The sequence below is a fragment of the Rhinatrema bivittatum genome, chromosome 1 (assembly GCF_901001135.1).
Source record: "Rhinatrema bivittatum chromosome 1, aRhiBiv1.1, whole genome shotgun sequence".
NCBI classification, from domain to species: domain Eukaryota; kingdom Metazoa; phylum Chordata; class Amphibia; order Gymnophiona; family Rhinatrematidae; genus Rhinatrema; species Rhinatrema bivittatum.
In genome coordinates, this window is record NC_042615.1 from 100014492 (window position 1) to 100034795 (window position 20304).

General features: G+C 41.2%; 1 protein-coding gene across 4 annotated transcripts in view; it reads right to left on the reverse strand.

Annotated features, from left to right (window-relative positions):
* VEGFC (vascular endothelial growth factor C) overlaps positions 1–20304 on the reverse strand; it is a 271647-nt gene that overhangs the window by 148977 nt on the left and 102366 nt on the right. The window contains exon 1 of one of the 4 annotated variants that reach the window (XM_029579780.1): positions 14285–14407. The exons of the other annotated variants lie outside the window; for them this stretch is intronic. The gene's annotated coding sequence lies outside the window, so the exon portion shown is untranslated. Of the gene's footprint in view, positions 1–14284; positions 14408–20304 lie in introns of those variants that run through there. 4 annotated transcript variants of the gene reach the window in all.

Consider the following 20304-nt stretch of genomic DNA (forward strand, 5'->3'; position numbering starts at 1 on the left):
AAGTGCCGGCGCACGATCCCCTGGCCTAAAGGCCCTATGGAGGCCTCTGGCCCCGCCCCCGCCCTGCCCCTTTTTTCAAGCCCCAGGACATACGTGCGTCCCAGGCCCGGCGACACGAGCAAGCCCTATGCAAAATAGGCTCGGCGCATGTAGGGCTTTTAAAATCTGTCCCATAATACAAATGCACATACAAAAATGTTTTCAATATACATATAAATCAAAACAATTATTAATCCTATCACTTAACCCATTTATCCACAAAAATTCAATAATTATTGCTAGCAATATATTTTTAGTATACAAATCCCTATTCTATATAAAAAACCCCACTTCCATTTCTTCTATAAATGAACTAAATACCCCTATCAACCCTACATATCACTTAATATGACATAAAATTGCTTACCTGATGCTATTCCCCACACTCGTAAACCATTCTAAATAATGGACAACACATATATATATATTTTCTTAACATAGCCGAAAGGTCACTATCTTGGATTAGTTACTCAAAGTTTGATTACCGCCAATTCCAAACTAAAAATACACAAAAACCAGTTAAACGACCATACCTAACACCTTTATATTCACAACAAACATCTAAAATACCCACCTTCATCTACTCCATTTTTTTCTGCACTAGTCCAAACCTACCTCGATTCATTAATCACACGCTGACGTGTGATTAATGTTTCAATGCAATATACAGGCTACCATATATATTCACAAGGGGGCGGATTTTAAAAGGCGCGCAAATAGCCTACTTTTGTTTGTGCTCCAGGCGCAAACAAAAGTACGCTGGATTTTAGTAGATACGCGCGGAGCCGCGCATATCTGCTAAAAACCTGGATCGGCGCGCGCAAGGCTATGGATTTTGTATAGCCGGCGCGCGCCAAGCCGCGCAGCCTACCCCCGTTCCCTCCAAGGCCGCTCCGAAATCGGAGCGGCCTCGGAGGGAACTTTCCTTTGCCCTCCACTCACCTTCCCCTCCCTTCCCCTACTTATCCCACCCACCCGGCCCTGTCTAAAACCCCCCCTTACCTTTGTCGGGGGATTTACGCCTCCCAGAGGGAGGCGTAAATCCCCACGCGCGAGCGGGCCTCCTGCGCGCCGGGCCGCGACCTGGGGGCGGGTACGGAGGGTGTGGCCACGCCCCCGGACCGCCCCGGGCCGTAGCCACGCCCCCGTACCCGCCCCCAAACGCTGCCGACACGCCCCCGAAACGCCGCGACGACCGGGCCCGCCCCCGACACGCCCCCGACACGCCCCCTCGGAGAACCCCGGGACTTACGCGAGTCCCGGGGCTCTGCGCGCGCCGGGAGGCCTATGTAAAATAGGCTTCCCGGTGCGCAGGGCCCTGCTCGCGTAAATCCGCCCGGTTTTGGGCGGATTTACGCGAGCAGGGCTCTGAAAATCCGCCCCAAGGATATCACACCATTTAAATCCAAAATCTGCACAACACAAACCGAAAAATACCACAAAATTGTTTTTAAGCAATCCTTATATCTCCAAAATCTCAATTATCTTAAAGTCTCACCTGTGCAACGTCCGGCTACCCAAACTTTTTACAACGGCATAACTTCAACGTACGAACACGCGCATCAGCTGACATAACACATTAATCATCATGATGCATGCTTGCGTTTAAACAGCATGAATGCCCCGCCTCTAATTAGCCACGTTAATAACCACTTATGCAATTCAAAACGATGCGTGTGTGCATAAATAAACCTTAAAGCAAAGCACACAACGTCATACGTTTACCTGTTTATATGATGCCATTTATAACCCTACCTCTTTTCCTTATAAATCTTCAAACAAAACACGACATTTGTTGTACACACTACATCACACATTTATCCTCAATTGTGCATTGTGAAATGCACAAACCACTCAAAATCAACAATCATTCCCTACATTCGATCTGCCCAGTTACATAATGTGCTACTCATATCCACACTTTATAAAAACACATTCCACTCAATCTCCACATTCATTCCACCCAGCTCCATAGTGGCCCAATCAAATATAAATCGCTGTTCTTTCCTAACCAAACATGCTGACATCTCCACCCCTATTCAAATCTACATGCTCAATAACACAGAATTTATATCTTCTATCTGATGTCCAGATGATATCCAGTGCTTTACCAGCAGGGCACCTTCCTTTTTTGTACGTAGAAAACACAGAGGTAGGCGATCTATGATAGCCGTCAGGAAAAACACAAGAATAGATGCCTGGAACTTTTTCAATGTTTATTGCCCGACTCTGGCCGAGTTTCGCGGCTCACATAGAAACAGAGACTACATGCTGCATGTCGTTATCTTATGTATTGCTGACAATCAATGATTGTATGTTGGAAGATATTGCACTACTAAGTGCTACTTGCAGCTGTGAAGTGTTGAAGCCCCTGAGGCAGCGGCTTTGTGAGCCGCGAAACTCGGCCAGAGTCGGGCAAGTCTTTTAATATACGTCTCTGTTTTAATAAACATTGAAAAAGTTCCAGGCATCTATTCTTGTGTTTTTCCTTTTTTGTACGTATACAACTTAGATGTTTCAATATACGTAACCTAACTTTTCTTTTCGTTTGTCCAATATACAGTTGATCACATGGACACAATCACATATACCATTTGTTTGGAATGACAATCATATCTCCCAGGTAACATATACATCTGTTGTTTAGCTGCTACATATACATTTGTAAAAGTAACTTCTAAAAACAGGCACACAGAACAGGTACCACAACAGTATTGACCATTATCCACTATCTGTTGATAACTTTCCTTGTTCAAATCCGAAGATCCTAACAAATCACGTAGAGTCAAATTTTTCTTCATAGCGAACACTGGCAACTCTTGAAAAATCGAATCCAGCTGTAATACTGACCAATGTTTTACAATAATCTTCTTAATTTCATAAAAAATATTCGAAAAAGGTAATGTACACACCAAACGGGTTAAACGTTTAAACACTCCTTTTACAACTTTTTGCATGTATCCTCATTTATAAAACCTATATGACAATTCCTTTGCTTGTTCCTTAAACATCTCTGTAGTAGAACATGTGATGGTTATTCCAAACACCGATATATAAAAACTTAATAAATAAAATAAATAAATAAACATACTTGACATAACCTCGAAAATTGACTAACAGGAATATTGTCTTCAAGTACCCGTGAATGAAAGCTATTATAATGCAATAAGGTGTTTCTGTCAGTCGGTTTTCGAAAAATAGATGTCTATAGCTCCCCTTGACACTTAACTATCCACAAATCTAAAAAAGTTATATGCTGATGATGATAGTTATGAGAAAATTGCAAGTTCAAATCTCTGGTATTAATCCACCGAACAAATCTACAGAGAACTTCCAAAGACCCTGTCCAAATACACAAGATATCGTCTATGTACCGACCCCAAAATCGTATATATCTCCAAAACTCAGATTGGTAAATATATTTATTCTCAAACTCACCAACGTATAAACTTGCAATTAATGGGGCCATCATTGACCCCAAAGGGACCCCTTTTATCTGATGATATAACTTATCCCCAAAAGTTCAAGAGTTGCCAGTGTTCGCTATGAAGAAAAATTTGCCTCTACGTGATTTGTTAGTGACTTTGGATTTGAACAAGAAAGTTATCAACAGATAATGGATAATGGTCAATACCGTTGTGGAACCTGTTCGGTGTACCCATTTGTAGAAGTTATTTCAAGGGTATATGTGGCAGCTAAACAACAGATGTGTATGTTATCTGGGAGATATGATTGTCATTCTGAACAAGTGCTATATGTGATTATGTGTCCATGTGGTCAACTTTATATTGGACAAATGAAAAGAAAAATTAGGATACGAATATTGGAACATCGAAGTTGTATACATACAAAAAAGGAAGGTGCCCCGCTGGTAAAGCATTGGATATCATCTGGACATCAGATAGAAGATTTAAGATTCTGTGTTATTGCGCATGTAGATTTGAATAGGGGTGGAGATGTGTCAGCATGTTTGTTAGGAAAGAACAGTAATTTATATTTGATTGGGGCACCAAGGGAGCCGGGTGGAATGAATGTGCAGACTGAGTGGAATTTGTTTTCATAAAGTGTGGATATGAGTAGCACATTATGTAACTGAGCAAATTGAATGTAGGGAATGTTTGTTGATTTTGAGTGGTTTGTGCATTTTGCAATGCACAAGTGAGGATAAATGCATGATGTAGTGTGGTACAACAAATGTTGTGTTTTGGTAGTTTGAAGGTTCATAAGGAAAAGAGGTAGGGTTATAAATGTGTTAAGTATGGTCATGTTTAACTGGTTTTTGTGTATTTTTAGTTTGGAATTGGCAGTGATCAAACTGAGTAACTAATCCAAGATAGTGACCTTTCAGCTATGTGATGAAAAAAAATATATATGTGTTATCCATTATTTAGAATGGTTACAAGAGTGGAGAAAAGCATCAGGTAAGCAATTTTATGTGATTTGTTTAAGGGTTATATTAGGTGATATGAAGGGTTGGTAGGGGTATTTAGTTCATTTATAGAAGAAATGGAAGTGGGGGGTTTTATATAGAATAGGGATTTGTGTAATAAAAATATATTGCTAGCAATAATTATTGAATTTTTGTGGATATATGGATTAAGTGATAGGATTAATAATTCTTTTGATTTATATATATATTGAAAAGATTTTTGTATGGGCATTTGTATTATATGTATAATGTTGTGTTTTTATATGTTTATTCTTTACAGATACTGTGTAAACTGCATGCTACATATATATATCTAAGAAGTGTGTGGATGTGGTTTTAATTGGGTGTCACCTGAAGAAGACGAGTGGGGTCGTCGAAACTAGGTCCTAGTTGTGGTTGATATTTTATGTGATGTTCTGTGTTATAACACTGTAATAAAATATTTAAGATTTGTAAACACCATTTTTTTGTGTTTGGTGAATAATATATATGTTTCAGACCATTCCTTGTTACTTAGCCAGATGGGATCTGAGTCAACTAGAGAGGTTATTGTGGAAATAATTATGGAAGAACGAAAAACCATGCATAGCACTGGCAAAATTCATGTGTAAGTTGGAATATGGGGGCTTGGGTTTGGCAAACTTAAAGCTCTATGATGTAGCTTGTGATTAGCGACATGTTGCCGATTGGCTACTGGATACCCAATTTTATACTCCAACTTCTTTGGAGAATACTCTGTTTACCCCCATGGGACTAGGATATATTTTACACTCAAAAATCTCTCTCTTACTGACCCAATTTAGGAAGTGTCCGCTAGTGGTTCATTTAGTGTTATCCTGAAGATATTTTTGCCGCTTTCTAAACTTGAAATGGCCTATTTCTCAGTTTCTTCCTCTAACAGGGAATAAAGCCTTTCCACCAGGATTGTTACAACAATGGGTGGAAATTAATTGCGTAATTTTTGACAGATATGACAGATGAAGGGATAAAATATTTTCAAACAATGGTAAACCAGTGGTTCTCAACCTTTTTTCTGTCGGGGCACACCTGACAGATGGTTCTCACATGCTTGACACACTGAACCCATGATCATCACGGGGCTAGATGTAAAAGTACAGTTTGCATCCACGGGTATTCCCCTGACCCACAATAATGGATGTAAAGCAGAATTACGACATCCCCCATACATCTCACCCTACAAAAAAGATATTCTGGTTCTGGTGTCATCTCAGTAACAGCAACTCAAACTCCTTCTACTACCAGGTTCAATAGCCTACTTATGAAAAGACAGCAGTTTACCACCAATGCATGTCCTCTTGAGAAAACACAACAAATAAGACTAATACAAACACTTACATGCTAATAAAATATCTCACCTCAATAACACACACAGAACCGACCTAACATACTCCCAGGATCTGCAGTTATGTACATAAACTAATCTGCACACAGTTACACCTGTATTATGGAATGCACTCAACCAGTAACAACCCTATCCATGAAAAGGCAACACTACAAATATTAAAATCAGGCACTAAACACCAATACACCTCCTATTAGGAAAACAGAACTAGCAAGCAGCTATAGATCCCCACACAGAAATAATTGTAACACTTTACTAATAAGCAGAATAAATGTTTCAAAACAGCTTTGAACAGAATAACATCCAACAATTAAAAACTCATAAAAACTATTAAAAATTCTCCAAACACCAATAAAGTATTTCAAAAAAGCAGACACATCACAGAATATTAAATAATTAAAATGGCAGTCAATCAAGAAAGATAAACTTAAAAAGCCACCTTTACTTACCCCCTCCAGCAGCTCTCCTACTCCTGTCCTCTTCCATGCAGGCCGTAGCACACACCAGAAGCAGCAGCAGTGGCTAAGCTCTATACTCATGGTCCTCTTCCTAAGGGCCCATGACCAGTTTCTGTCTCTCACACATCAATTATCTCCTAACCAGTCTTTGACACACACACAAGTCACCTTCCTGAACAGTTTCTCTCATGCCATACACACACACAGGCTTCCCACTCCAGTGTTCTATCTTACATATACAGGCTTCTCACTCCCATACTGTGTCTCACACACAGCCACACACCCAGGTTTCTCACTCCCATGCTCACTCTCTCCACATGCACAGGCTTCTCATTCCCATAATCACTTTCTCTCTCTTACACACACACCAGTCTCTCTCTCATTCCCATGCTCACTCTCTCCAAATGCACAGGCTTCTCATTCCCTTAATCACTTTCTTTCACATACACACACCCCAGTCTCTCTCTCACACACCGTCACCTTACCAACCAGTCTCTCTCTCATGCATGCACACAAACACACATAGGCTTCCCACTCCCATGCTTTTTCTCACATATACAGGCTTCTCAGTCCCATGCTTTCTTTCACACACACCCCCACAACACCAGGCTTCTTATTCCCATGCTTTCTCACATACCCAGATTTCTCACTTCCATGCTTTTTCTCACACACACACACACCAGTCACTCCCTGACCAATCTCTCACTCTCTCACACACACTCCAGTCCTCTCCCTGACCAGTCACTTTTATTGTCTCTCACATATATACACATCACCTCTCTGACCAGTTTCTCTCAATCAAACACATGCTCTGTCTCTCACACACATGTTCTCAATCAAATTCATGCTCTCAATCACACACATGCTCTCTCACTTATAGGCTGGCTGTCTTCTCTCTCTCTCACTCACTTCCCCCGAGCACAAATGGTAGCTGCAGCAACCTCCTCCAGCCCCTGCAGGCCAAGAAAGTAGAATCCCATCGGCCACGGGAGGCTTATACTGCTATCTCCTTTGCCGATCGCCAGCTGCTTCGATTGCTCCGGGCCACACTACTACTACTCAGGGGCCGATACTGCTGCCGCCACTACTTTTCCACACGGCACGGCTCTTTCTCCTTCCCACGCACTGCACTGTGTATCACTTCCTGTTCCGGGTCAGGGACGGGAAGAAGAAAAGGCCAGCCGCGGGTGCCACAGTTTCCTCTAACAATGCTGTCGTTCCCATTGGGCTTGAACGTGCTGTTAGCCTGGCAACAATGCAGCAGGGAAGGAAGAGCAGCAGGAGAGACCGGGAGCACGCAAAACACCTGCCGGTGCTTGGCACCACACTGGTGTGTTGCGACACACCGGTTGAGAAGCGCTGGTCTAAACCACAACCAGTTTTTCACCTATTTACAAGAGACATTGCTTTCAGTCTCTAGGGGTGCGGGATTGGAGTAGTGAACAACGATTGCTTCTCTCAGAGATTTTTCATGTGGAAGATCCCTCTCACCACTCGATCTCTTTTTTACTCTATATTATGTACATTGAAACTGAAGATAAATTATGGGAAAATTTGGTGGACATGGCAGTTCGAGTTGGACATAGATTGTTCAGCAGCACAATATGAGGGGTGTTTTGGGAGGATTAAGTCTCTCACCTGTAATGGTGGTCTTTGTGAAGTCCAATATAAATTTTTAATAAGGTATTATTACCCACAACAGCTGGCATATCGATTGGGGATTGCCACATCAGATGTCTGTGTCAAATGTAACCTGCTAACAGGTACTTTTAGGCCATCAATCTTGGGCATGTTCCAGGATCCAGACATTTTGGTCCCATCTTATAAGTTACATCCATCAAATTACTTGTTTTATGTTACCGCTTCAGGCAAAAGTGTTACTTTTTGACAATTTGAGTGGGGTAGTGGTAGGCCATAACCGTGTGAGAATTTGGATTCGCAAAGTGCTATTATTAGCAAAAAATGGTTGTTTTACAATGTTGGCTAGGAAAAGACCTCCCAAATTTGACTCAACTACGGAATATTTTGTATCTTATGTGCACCAATGAGAAATATATGGAAAAGCTAGATCTAATAAAGCGAAGGAAAACCTTTTTGCAGGTGTGGGATCCTTATTTGCAATCTTTGCCACACTGATAATCTTTGCAATAAGATTGCAAAGATTGTCATAACTAGAAGTTAAGGGATGCTTTGGGGAGCTCTGCTGTGGTCATGGAGGGTGGGGAGGATGGGGGTACCTGGAAGTGGGTAACATACATGTGTTTGTAATATGCGGGTATTGGTAAGAGTACACTGATATACCCACTTACTTTTCTACTATACTGTAAGTAATGTTATTGTTTAATAAAATGATTTGAAACATAAATCAAGTTTTGTTTCAAGAAATCCCAAGTACAAGACCCATGCACCATGAACTCCAGGTTCACCCCCCCCCCCCTCCGACTAATACTAGCCCCCAGAAACTTTACTCCACTTCTGATCAGGAGTTATATTTCCAGCATTAGAGAAACAGGAATTAAGCCTACACACTGTTCTGTGTTAAGGTCTCTAGGAATTCTGCTTTGAGGTCTCTAAGAAAGAAGCGGGGCATATGCCCTACCTTCAGAACCAGGGTTTGCCTCCATCTTTCTATCGCTGGTCTTTCAGTGGTTTAGTAGGTGTCCATTTTTTCAACAGGGCTATGATACAGCCTTTTTAATAAAACTTACCAGGAATTCTGCTTATATGGACACTGCCACCTGTCATCTTTTTCTTTGTACCATGTGTGGGCATGCCTCTACCTTGCACCCACACTCACCCTGGACATGTTCAGACTTGTTGGCCCCATTCCTGTCCGTTCCAAAACCATAAGAGAAAAAGCTATTCTCATCGTGTCTAGGACGATTACTTTGTAGTCTTGTCAAAAAATTTACTTTCTATGCCTGTTAACTATTGGTAAAAACACCCAGCAGTTTTAAAAAAAGAATTGCTACTGCAGCCTAGGATACGGGCCCAGGGTTTTTAGAGTGAAAATCTAATGTTCTTGCCGTCTGAGCTACTGCAGTTTCAACTAGAGGCAAGACCTTTAAAAACATTGAAACAGTTTTCTTTCAGCATGGCTCGGGTTTGGGGTCAGGTCCGTTTATTGCTCCCTGGTCACAATACAGCCTGACAAGTTGGTACTCAGTATCACCTTTATGACACAATCCAGAGAGACAAAGAAAAAAAAGTTAAAAGGTTATAAGATAGTAACACCACCAGCCAAAATTAGAATGGAAAAAAATAGGTGAGTGTATTGCAGACGTCCTTACAGTATGAAACAGCACCAGCCTGTCTAACCATGGTTTAACTCAATTTTAGTTTTTGCAATTTTTTCATTTCTTAAAAAAAAAAGAAACATTTTATGTATTTTTGGAAAAAAGGAAGTGTGCGGAATCTTGGTTTGCCTATAGAATATAGTTTTGTTTCCCTGTCCACCGCCCCTTGCTGCATGAATTCACAGTCCTGGGCAACTAAAATACCCGGTATGCAACATTCCTGTACCTGTCTGTGAACACAGGACACAGAATTTAATTCAAATATCATATTTCCTAAAACAAAAAATAAGAGTGGTATAGCACTAAATGTTCATGGATCCTAATGGACAAACCAATCAATAAAGAAAGGAGAGGAGTAATATAAGCATTTCCACCTTTTATTCATACATTATTGCAAAAAGGTTTTGGTCCTGCAAACTGACCCTTTTATACCATCTCTGCTTTCTAACTGAAACACATTATATTTTTATTATACATGTATTTATATCATTCTTTATGACATATAGCATAAATGCTAATGCTTTTAAAGAGTGGACAAACAAAACATCTTTACTTGCTTAGAACATAGGTTTTTACCTTAAAATATTCTGTTAAGAACTTTTATTCTTCTAATTATTATCTTTATTACCCAACAAAAATTGCATTCTTTCCTTCCTTTCTATACTTCTCGCAAAAAGGCATGTCTAGGCATGTTCTGGATTTCATGTGACAAAATATCTCCTTTTATTTTCAAAAGTTTGCTTATGTTCATGTTTAAACCATAAAATAAAGCAAAATAAATAAATAAATAAATAACTAAAATGGTGGAGAGAGGAGGTGTGGTGTGTAGTTGTGGAGGATGGAGTACTGCTTCTGGCCTCTGGATGGAGAAAAGCAGGTGACCTGTATGGTCTGCCTAAAGCAGGGGAATGGATAGGGGTGCAATACTGTTTCTGCCCGCTAGATGGCAAAAAGCAGGGGGGGGGGGGCTGTGTGGTGGTTTCCAAGGTAACTACACAGTTTGCACCTTTTTTTCCTAACATTCCTCGCAGTCCATGATAACTGTACATAGGTCTGAGTGCATGGTCTCTTTTTTCTTTTCTTTTATTATAGCTAATAAAACATTTATCTATGGGGTGGATTTATCAAAATGTGGTAAGTACTGCATGCGATAGCAAAAGGGGTGTGTTTTACGCTAATAGCCTGTGCGAAGAGCTAAGTTAGTGCAAATTGTGATACCATTTTCAGATTCTGCAATAAGTGCCAGACCTGTTGTATTTCCTTCATTCAACCACCAGAGGACCATTGTTAATGGAGAGAGAGAGAGAGAGAGAGAGAGAGAGAGAGAGAGAGAGAGAGAGAGAGAGAGAGAGAGAGAAAGAGAGACCATAATGTCATGACCCATAGGTAGGTATTTGTATCCCTATGGTAGGCCCACCTAGTAACTCAAGGTGGGGTTTAGGTAAGAGTGTAGGGGGTTAGCGGCCACTTTGACATTCTACGTGACACCTACGAACAGAACAGTGGTCTCTTGTGAAGATTTGCTGGCCTTCGGAGTGAGGAAACTCACTTCAAGATGAGATTTGGGCAAGGTTCTCTCAACCTAGCTTGAGGGACTCTCTACCTGGGTAACATCAAGCTAGGTTGAGAGAACATTGCCCAAATCTCATCTTGGAGTGAGTTTCCTCACTCCGAAGGCCAGCAAATCTTCACAAGAGACCACTGTTCTGTTCGTAGGTGTCACATAGAATGTTAAAGTGGCCCCTAACCCCCTACACTCTTACCTAAACCCCATCTCGAGTTACTAGGTGGGCCTACCATAGGGATACAAATACCTCCCTATGGGCCATGACATTATGGTCTCTCTCTCTCTCTCTCTCTCTGAGGTGTAGTTAAAATTGGCATTATGGCTGTGCAATAGCTCTTCTCAGACAGGCTAACCCAGCCCACTCTCCACCCCTAACTCCTCCTATTTTCTGAATTTGCATCACACCATGCGATAAACACGTTTTCGCATGCGTTATCGGGGCTTTTCGCATATGATAAGCCCTTAACGCATGCAAAAACGCCTTATCGCATTTTGATAAATGACCCCCTTACTTTGAAAGGCAGCTCTGATTTACAAAATATATTTTCTCTGTGTGGCACACTGTGCTGGTTCCATCTGGAACAAAAAAAAAAGGCAAAGGAGCTCAGTGGAAGGAGGGAGATTGGAAGGAGCGTGGCTCTGGAATGCCTAAAGAATACAGTAGCTAATTAATTTACAATGATGATAAAATAGCCTCATTTGCTGGCTTGCTTTTACAAAACAATAAAAAAAAAATTCCTGGCTTCTGCTCATTTTTATAATTATACAACTGATCAAAAAACTAACATTTTGGCTGGGTCTGTCTTTTTTAGTTTCAAACATTTTAAAAAATGAAAAAAGGTGAGGGTCCACCTCTCAGCGATTTAAAAAAAAAAATGCATTTCTCTCTTTTTCTCAAATGCTGTCTGTGCTAACCACAGCAAGTACACTGAAAGAGCGCTGTTGCGGGTGAGAATAATGCCTATTCTCTCTGCTACATAAAGCAGCAAGGGTGAGGGTAGGTGGGCATAGCCGCTTTTCTCTCTGCTACAGAAATTCTATGCTGAGATTTAATTTACAAATAATAAAAAAAAAAAAAAAGAAAATATTGGCCACAAAAAATATATGCTTTCTGGCAATAAGAAAACAAAAGGATTTTCTATTTTTAGTTTAATGACAGAAAATAGAAGGATTTTAATGACTGCTATTGACTACCCTTTCAGACACCCACAGCTGCTTATTGAGCATGCTCATTCCTTCCAACATGGTGGCCCTCCATGCTCTCGCCTTGCAAGCAAAAGACCTGAGCATATGCAGGGATGATGTCATGGCCTGTGATGTCATTCCAAGATAGCTGCCTACAGCATGGTTCAAAACAGCATAATTCAAACATGCTTTGGTTTGGTTTAACTGTGCATGCATGGTTGTGATGTCATTTCCGGTCCCTTTCCTTTCCCCATCACAACGTCTGCCATCTTGGAGGTACTTCATTTCCTGTCTCCAGGCACCCGCCACCATCTTGAAAATGAATTTCCAGTTCCGCTCTGTGCCCTTCACAAGGGCCAGACAGGGAACATGACCAGAAGTTATGTCATCAAAATCAGACAAAAAAGGGCGAAGAGTGGGCATGGCTACAATGGATTCAATAAAGTGGCATGGCAAGGGTGGGAAAAGGGACAGGACTTAACCCAGAAGTGAACACTGATTGGCTGAGAGGGTATCAGTAGGAGTGGCTTAACTGAAAGTGGGCATGGCCACTTATCAAAACAAAGTTTTGACATAATGTATACCCTATAACTCTAATGTGCATAAAGGAGCACTAATCTGTGTGCACATTTTTCATCACATTTGTGCACATACTTTTGTGTGCTAAACACCTTGTTAAATTGTGAGTAAAGGCATGTGCTCAAAAATATGTGGATAGCAACGCACACCTTACTATTTCAGGGCCTTAGATACTAGCTCTCCTTTTGCATGGGGTATAATAAACAAATTCAATATGAGTTCCAGCTAAGTTCAGTTCACTCAGAAAACAGCTACTGATAGCCAGGTCCAGCTCCAAGATCATCCAATCCAAGAAATCAGAGACAAACACAGATTCCATTCCAGAACTCTCTCCCATCAATCATCACAGAGCTCACTGGATACAACAACACAGCTGAATAGCATCAAGTTGCTGGGAACATCTTATCTATTCCCAGTAACCCCATTTCTAATCCTGGGAACCAATCCGGGTCCCAAGGGAATCACTGGTTCTCCATGCAGAATCAGTATAAGGTTTCCACATGTAGATAAACTCATTTTCCTCAAAGCCCTTGAATGGCATAGAGGGCAAAGCACTGGATTTTCATGCCAGCTCAGTCCTCAGTTCAAGAGTTGCCAGCCCTGACAGAGCCATGGTTACTCTGCACCTGCTTTAGAGGTGAACTAGGTATGATAAAATACACAGTGTAAAGTACATACTTTTGGCTGCTGAGGGGGGACAGCAATGTTCATCACAGGGAATTTATCTGGTAACGTGCTTAGTTAACTAACCAAATTCCTTTGAAAATTGTCCTCCAAGTATATTATTGTTTGGGAAAATACTGTTCAAAGGCCTGACAAAGACACATGACTAGGTTATTGTTGCTATCCTACAAATTTCTTATCTAAATAAGTTCTTTTTTGTCAGTTCACGAGTCTCCTTTTACATCCTGCTAATATGTTTAAAGTGTACAATATATTTATGTTATATGAGCCAAATTTACTTAAGCCTTGAATCTCAAACATATGCAATTTCCTTATTGATTTTTCATGTTTAACACAGAAATAATGACAAATGTCACATGAGGCAAGACAAGACCTGAAATATCTAATGTATTCACAAAACGAGGGAAGTGAAGGAAAAAGTAAAGCTGAAACCACTTTTCAATATGCACAGTCATGCAACAGAAAAAGTAAATTCCTGCATCTGGTTAATGAATTCTGTAAGTAAAAGTTTTTCACCATCTGCTTTCCACATTCAGTATCTCCAAATGAATAAGTGGTGCATGGTGGACATTGTTAACTGTTTACTTTCCTGTTTGTGGTTACCTAGTTTTTCACTGTGGTTTTATGCTTTGTAGGAGAAAAAGAAAGCCAGGTATGCTTTAATAATTTAATCTACTTCTTCACCTGATAGATTTTTAATGTTCACTATAAACTACAGCATTCATTTTGTATTTGAAATTGAACAGTGGTTTTGAACTTGATAGATGAGTATGTTCACAAATGTCTTGCAGGTAGAAGTGTAGTGTTCTGCTGATAAAAAAAAGAAGACAAAAGGAAAACAAACATATTAAGTGCAACTTTTGTTTAACTGAAGGCAGGTTTTGCTCAAAATGAACTGATTACATTGTATTTATTTAAACACTAATCACTCATTAAACAAAAACGTATTCTGTGTGTTCAATGCAAATAGTTTTCCAGATTTCTTGTGTCTTCAAACATGTAAAAGTACAAGTTGTCTGTTTGCCTGCTATTAAGTGTACTAAAAGGTCAGGGTGAAAAACAAAGTTAAACAGTGATGATAAGGATTATATGAACTTTTCAAACAGACTTTGTTTAGCTTCAGAATACATTGAAGTGTCCACAGTGAGTTAACTAAGCATTTGCAAAAAGTAAATTGGATATTCCTAATATATATTTATTTTTCCAAGTGCTAGATGATGAAAGTAACAGAGAAAAAGATAATAAATTAGTTTAGAGGGCAATTATGAAACTGGTCATAGCCCTGCAGGCCCAAGGGCCAGTGCACATAGCATATTTATTTTCTATTTATATATTTTGCATCTGTACTGAAGCAGATGCAAAGTATGTGCCAGAAAGGACATGAAGAGATTTGAAAATGCAAACTCAATGTATACTTCAAATCTTCATGCCTGTCACTGTCCCTTTTTTATGCATGTAATTTTATCCACATTGGGGGAGAGGAAATAACCAAATTTTCACATTGGAAAACACACATTTTCCTGCATAAAAGTTTTGATTATTGACACATAACTGTAAACTAGAAGCCTTTGGGTATATACTCATAATATCTAATCAACCTGAACTTTGGGTATAGCCTTTGGGTATATACTCATAATATCTAATCAACCTGAACTTACCCTCCCCAATATTACATCCTCCCCCCACGTCTCATCTCCAACTGTCAGAGACCTTGGTATCGAACTTGACCAGCGCCTCGATTTCAAAGCCCACATTAAATCCCTTCTTAAGGGAGGCTTTTACAAGCTTCACATCATGAAAAAGCTAAAACCACTGCTCCACACACAAGATTTCCGTCTAGTCTTGCAGACCACTATCCTTTCCAAAGTGGATTACTGCAATTCCCTCCTCCTTGGCCTTCCAGAGTCGACCATCAAACCCCTACAAATCCTGCAGAACGCCATGGCGAGAATCTTAACGAACACACGAAAAGAGACCACATCACCCCCATACTGAAGGACCTTCACTGGTTACCCATTTCTTTCCGTATACAGTATAAAACCCTCACCATACTACACAACCTCCTCTACAAATCCAACCCCTGGCTCGAGGACTCACCCCACTTCCGCATAACCAACCATCCTACCAGATCCTCCCACGCAGGTACCCTACATACCCCCTCCCTCAAAATCGCCCATCTCACCTCCACGAGAGAAAGGGCCTTTACCATAGCGGGCCCTTCACTCTGGAATACTCTCCCTACCTTTCTCCGCCTTGAACCCTGCCTGGCCACCTTCAAAAAAGGCATAAAAACGTGGCTTTTCAGAAAGGCCTACCCGGAAACCAACCAAACCTAAACATATCCATATAATCTCCCCCCACTCAGATTCCCAGCCTCCATCCCCCTCACCCCACCCGCCCTTTTTCCCCCCCTCCTAAGGCTTTCCCTTTTTTCCCTTTTTTTCCCCCCTCCTAAGGCTTCTTTTCCCCCCTCCTAAGGCTTTTTCCCCCCTCCTAAGGCTTTCCCTTTCGCCTCTCCTTTGCCCGCCCTCCCCATTTTATCTTCCTACAATTTTACAAAATTGTTCAATTCTGTCCGATATAATCAATCCTATGCCAATTGCCTCTAATGTAAATAGTCCTCTTTCTGTAAATAAGTTCCTTTTATTTCTTATGTTAACGGTTGTTTTATACTCTCACTCACGCTACCTATCTTTCCCTCTCTTCTTCCTGTCTCCCTTACCCCCCCCCCCCCCCCCCCCCTTTTCTGGCCTGCTCCCATCCCCGGCCCCCTGTTCATTGTAATTTCCTCCTTTAACTGAGTTACTTGTAAACCGGCGTGATGTGCCTCACGAACGTCGGTATATTAAAAGTTGTTAAATAAATAAATAAATATTCACTTATAAGTAAATTTTCAAAGAAGTTGCATGTAGTGTAACATACCAGTTTAGCAATTTTCAAAAGCCATTTACCAGTGCACTTAAATGTGGGTAAAACCTATTGATAATTCAATGGCACATATTGTAGCAATTTTCAAAAGCCCTCTTATACAGGTAAAACCCAATTTTAAGCATGCAAATGTATTTCAAAATCAGGCTTTTAAAGTCAACTTAAACTTTTTAATACAGCATATTCTCTACAGAAAGGAATTTAGATTTAGGTCTTTTCATTGCATAATTATAGTAAAAAATGTTTGAATCTGGTTCCTAATAAATATTACAATTTTTGTCACAGTATTATAAGTTACAGGGGTGGGGGCAAGATGTAATAAAAGGTTTTTTCTCTTTTGGGGGCCTATTTACTATGCTGTGATAAGTCAATTAATGAATATTAATAGGGAAATAATACTCATCATCTGGCAATTGTATATGTTATTTGCTTTATCATGACTTAAATCAGGTACAACATAATTTAAAAAAATGTTTACTCCTCTTTTGTTTTACCTTAAATTAGGTACAACATAATAAAAAAAAAAAAAAGAAGTGTTTATTTACCTGGTTAAGTACAGCAAAGTTGCTAATTAGCCAGATAAGTCGGAATTAGGCCGAATAAGTGTGCTTATTTTTATAACTAATTTTAAAGTGATAAGATAGTAACTTTCAAATCGGCACATGTTTACATGCAAATATATACAAAGCAAGTCATTACTATGCAAAGAGAGTAGTGCAGCTCAGGAAAAAACGTCCTGAGCTGTGTAACGCTGGAAAGATACCTATTCCTGAAGAGATGTAGCTAACTTTCCTCGTATGAGCATCGCCAGGCACGGAGAATAACTTTAAAATGTGCGCACACCCATATACTTGTATATGAGGGCATGCACAAAACTGCTCCAGTATTTTATAACTTCCATGTACATGATATACACAAGTTATAAAATATGCGTAAAAGTACCGGGAATATGCTTGCGCATGTGAAAAAAAACCATGCAAATACATTTTTGCACTTAACTCGGAATTTATCTGGATATCCGGCTAAGTAGTGGCATTTATCAAGATAAGTATCGATTTATCCAGTTAAGTAGTAGCAAAATTATTAATTAACTGGATAAGTTTTAAAAGGCTACTTATCTGGTTAATTCAGAAAGCCGGATAAGTAATGCTTTTTAAAACTTATCTGGCTATCTGACTTACTCCTAGATTCATCAAAATGCTTTGTTTATTGTGCGAATAACAAATGGAGCATGTCTATTAAAATTGCCAGCCTGCTGCATCACACAGCTAAATAAAGCACCCGGCGGTGTGTTATCGCACGTGGCGGTGCATCATTGCGCATTGCGTCATCATGGTGCTCATTGTGTCATCACACAGCACGTTATTTTTCACCAGTATAAAAGCTGACTTCCTGCACCTCCCTCTTTGAGGGTGTGTCAGGCATTGGAGTGAGAGGAGAGGTGGTTAGTGTCGGTAGAGGAATTTTGGAGTAGTTCTTTGCGATTGCTGAGTGAATTGTTTTCTTTTCTGTAGTCATCTGTTTCCCTTTAGCTTTGTCTTTTGTGATATTTGTTGGAGTGAAAGTTAGAAAGTCCAGTTTGTCTTTTGTGTGGAGTTGGTGAGGAAAAGAAGAGGAGGAGTAGAGGAGTGTTAGGAGGCACAGAGGGTGTGAGGAGAAGCGGAGGAGTGTGAGGAGGAGTGGAGGAGTGTGAGGAGGAGAAGTGTTTGTGTGTGTGTGCCGAGAGGATGGAACATGAAAGGCCTCAGAAGAGAGGAGAGAAGAGGCATGAGGATAGTAGTGGGAGGAGGAGGGTGGGAGTGCCAGGGAAAGGAGGAGTAGGAGTAGGAGTTGGGACAGGGGGAGAAGTAGAGAGAGAGGCAGTATGGAAGGCATAGGAGGGTGCAGGAGGTGGAAGGGATTAGGCAGGAAAGAGTGGTGGGAGGAGAAGGACAGCATAGGGATACACAGATGGGGCAGAGGGGAAGGGAGAGGAGAGCTGGATAGAGAGGGGCAGATTTTAAAACCTGCGCGCTTACCCGGCGCGCACAAATATACGCCCGATTTTGTAACATGCGCATGCATGGAGTGGCCTCTGAGGGAACTTTCCTTCAGCCCCCCCGCCCCCCACCATCCCCTCCCTACCCCTGTCCCGCCCCCCAACTCGAAAAAAAAATACCCCTGTACCTTTATCCCAGAAGTTATGCCTGCCAAAACAGTGCGATGTGTGTAGTATTGTGGCCTCCTGGTCCATTGCTAAGGGCTTGCAGGACACACCATGCTACGTAGTCCACCAAGGGTTATACCACACATGCCTCATTTACTATCACTATCAGGCAGAACACATGGTGGCAGCCACATGTCTATCATGTAATGTGTACAGTGAAAAATGTATTTCAAGTACACTGTAATGGTGCATTGGCAACAGAAATCCTAAGTAGCCAAATATGTTTTATGCTACACGATGACATACATAGTCGGGACTGAGAGAAAGAAAAGGGATATTGATGACAGCAGCAGCTAACAGGCGAACCTCCCTTGGAAGGGGAATTGGTACATGAGGCCTATCAGGTGAAGTGTGTTTGTTTAAGGTTTTGCTGGATCTGGCTGCCACTCTGTTTGGTCTCCTGGGCTCGTGCAGGGAGAAATGAGGGATCCTGTTGGAAATCGAAATCTAGGTCCATGGCGTACAGCCACATTATGGAAAACGCAGCACAGCAACACAATCTTTGCAGCTTTGGGTGGGGCAACCATAAAGTTCCACAGGTCTTGTCCAAACAGCAAAAGCGACTTTTCAGAAGGCCGAAGGTACGTTTTATGACACAGCGGGTAACCATAAGGCCTCGTTGTACCTTGAATCTGCCGGCAGGTTTGGCATGTATATGGGGGTGAGAAGCCAGGGCCTGCAACTATACTTTGAGTCTCCTGCGGCAATGAAGAAGAAACACATAAATGATAGCATTCTCACTAGCTCATGTGAATTGCCAACCACAGCATCCAGTAAGACTGTATAAAGGTTGCCTGTATTTTTGCTGAGCCTTTAAACCTGATTAGCGTTGCCTAACAGCATTTAACACTGATGTTGGCCACTATATGTGCAGGCAAGCTGTTGCCAAAAGGAGCTCATCTGTTCATGACTACAGCATCTGATGTGGCTATTGGACAGGCCCTCGCAACCCAGCAAAGACCACTGGTGTGTAGCTGCCTGCCAACCTTGAACACATACATAAGAGGTGACACATCTGTGCTACCATCAAATGCTGTACCTCATGCTGTGCAGTCTGTCCTGCAAGAAACCCATTATTGAGCTCACACACAGGGTATACGGCAAGCCAGCAACATGCACTGCAGACTGCTCGTAGTACAGGTGTGTGAGGCTGCACAGAAACTGTATGCGACTAATTTCCTGACACCTCAGTAATGACCCACATGTGATGGTGCTGTGCCAGCAGTGTGGACAGTGCATGGTTCCGATTCACCTGACACACTGTAACAGCTCCCAAGGAGAAGATAGGAACGTGGCCTTTTAGGTTATAAAGATGTGCTACACATATAGTAGAGATGTGAATCAGAAATTCCTGTTCCGATTCACACCGTGAATTTTTTTTCGTGCGGCCCAATCAGGTATTTTTTTTTTTTTTTAAATCGGCTGCGCCCGAGCCGATAAACAAAAAACCCACCCCGACCCTTCAAAACAGCTCCCTTAGCTTCCCCCACCCTCCCGACCCCCCCCCCCAAAACATTTTAAATTACCTGGTGATCCAGTGGTGGTCCCGGGAGCGATCTCTCGCTCTCGG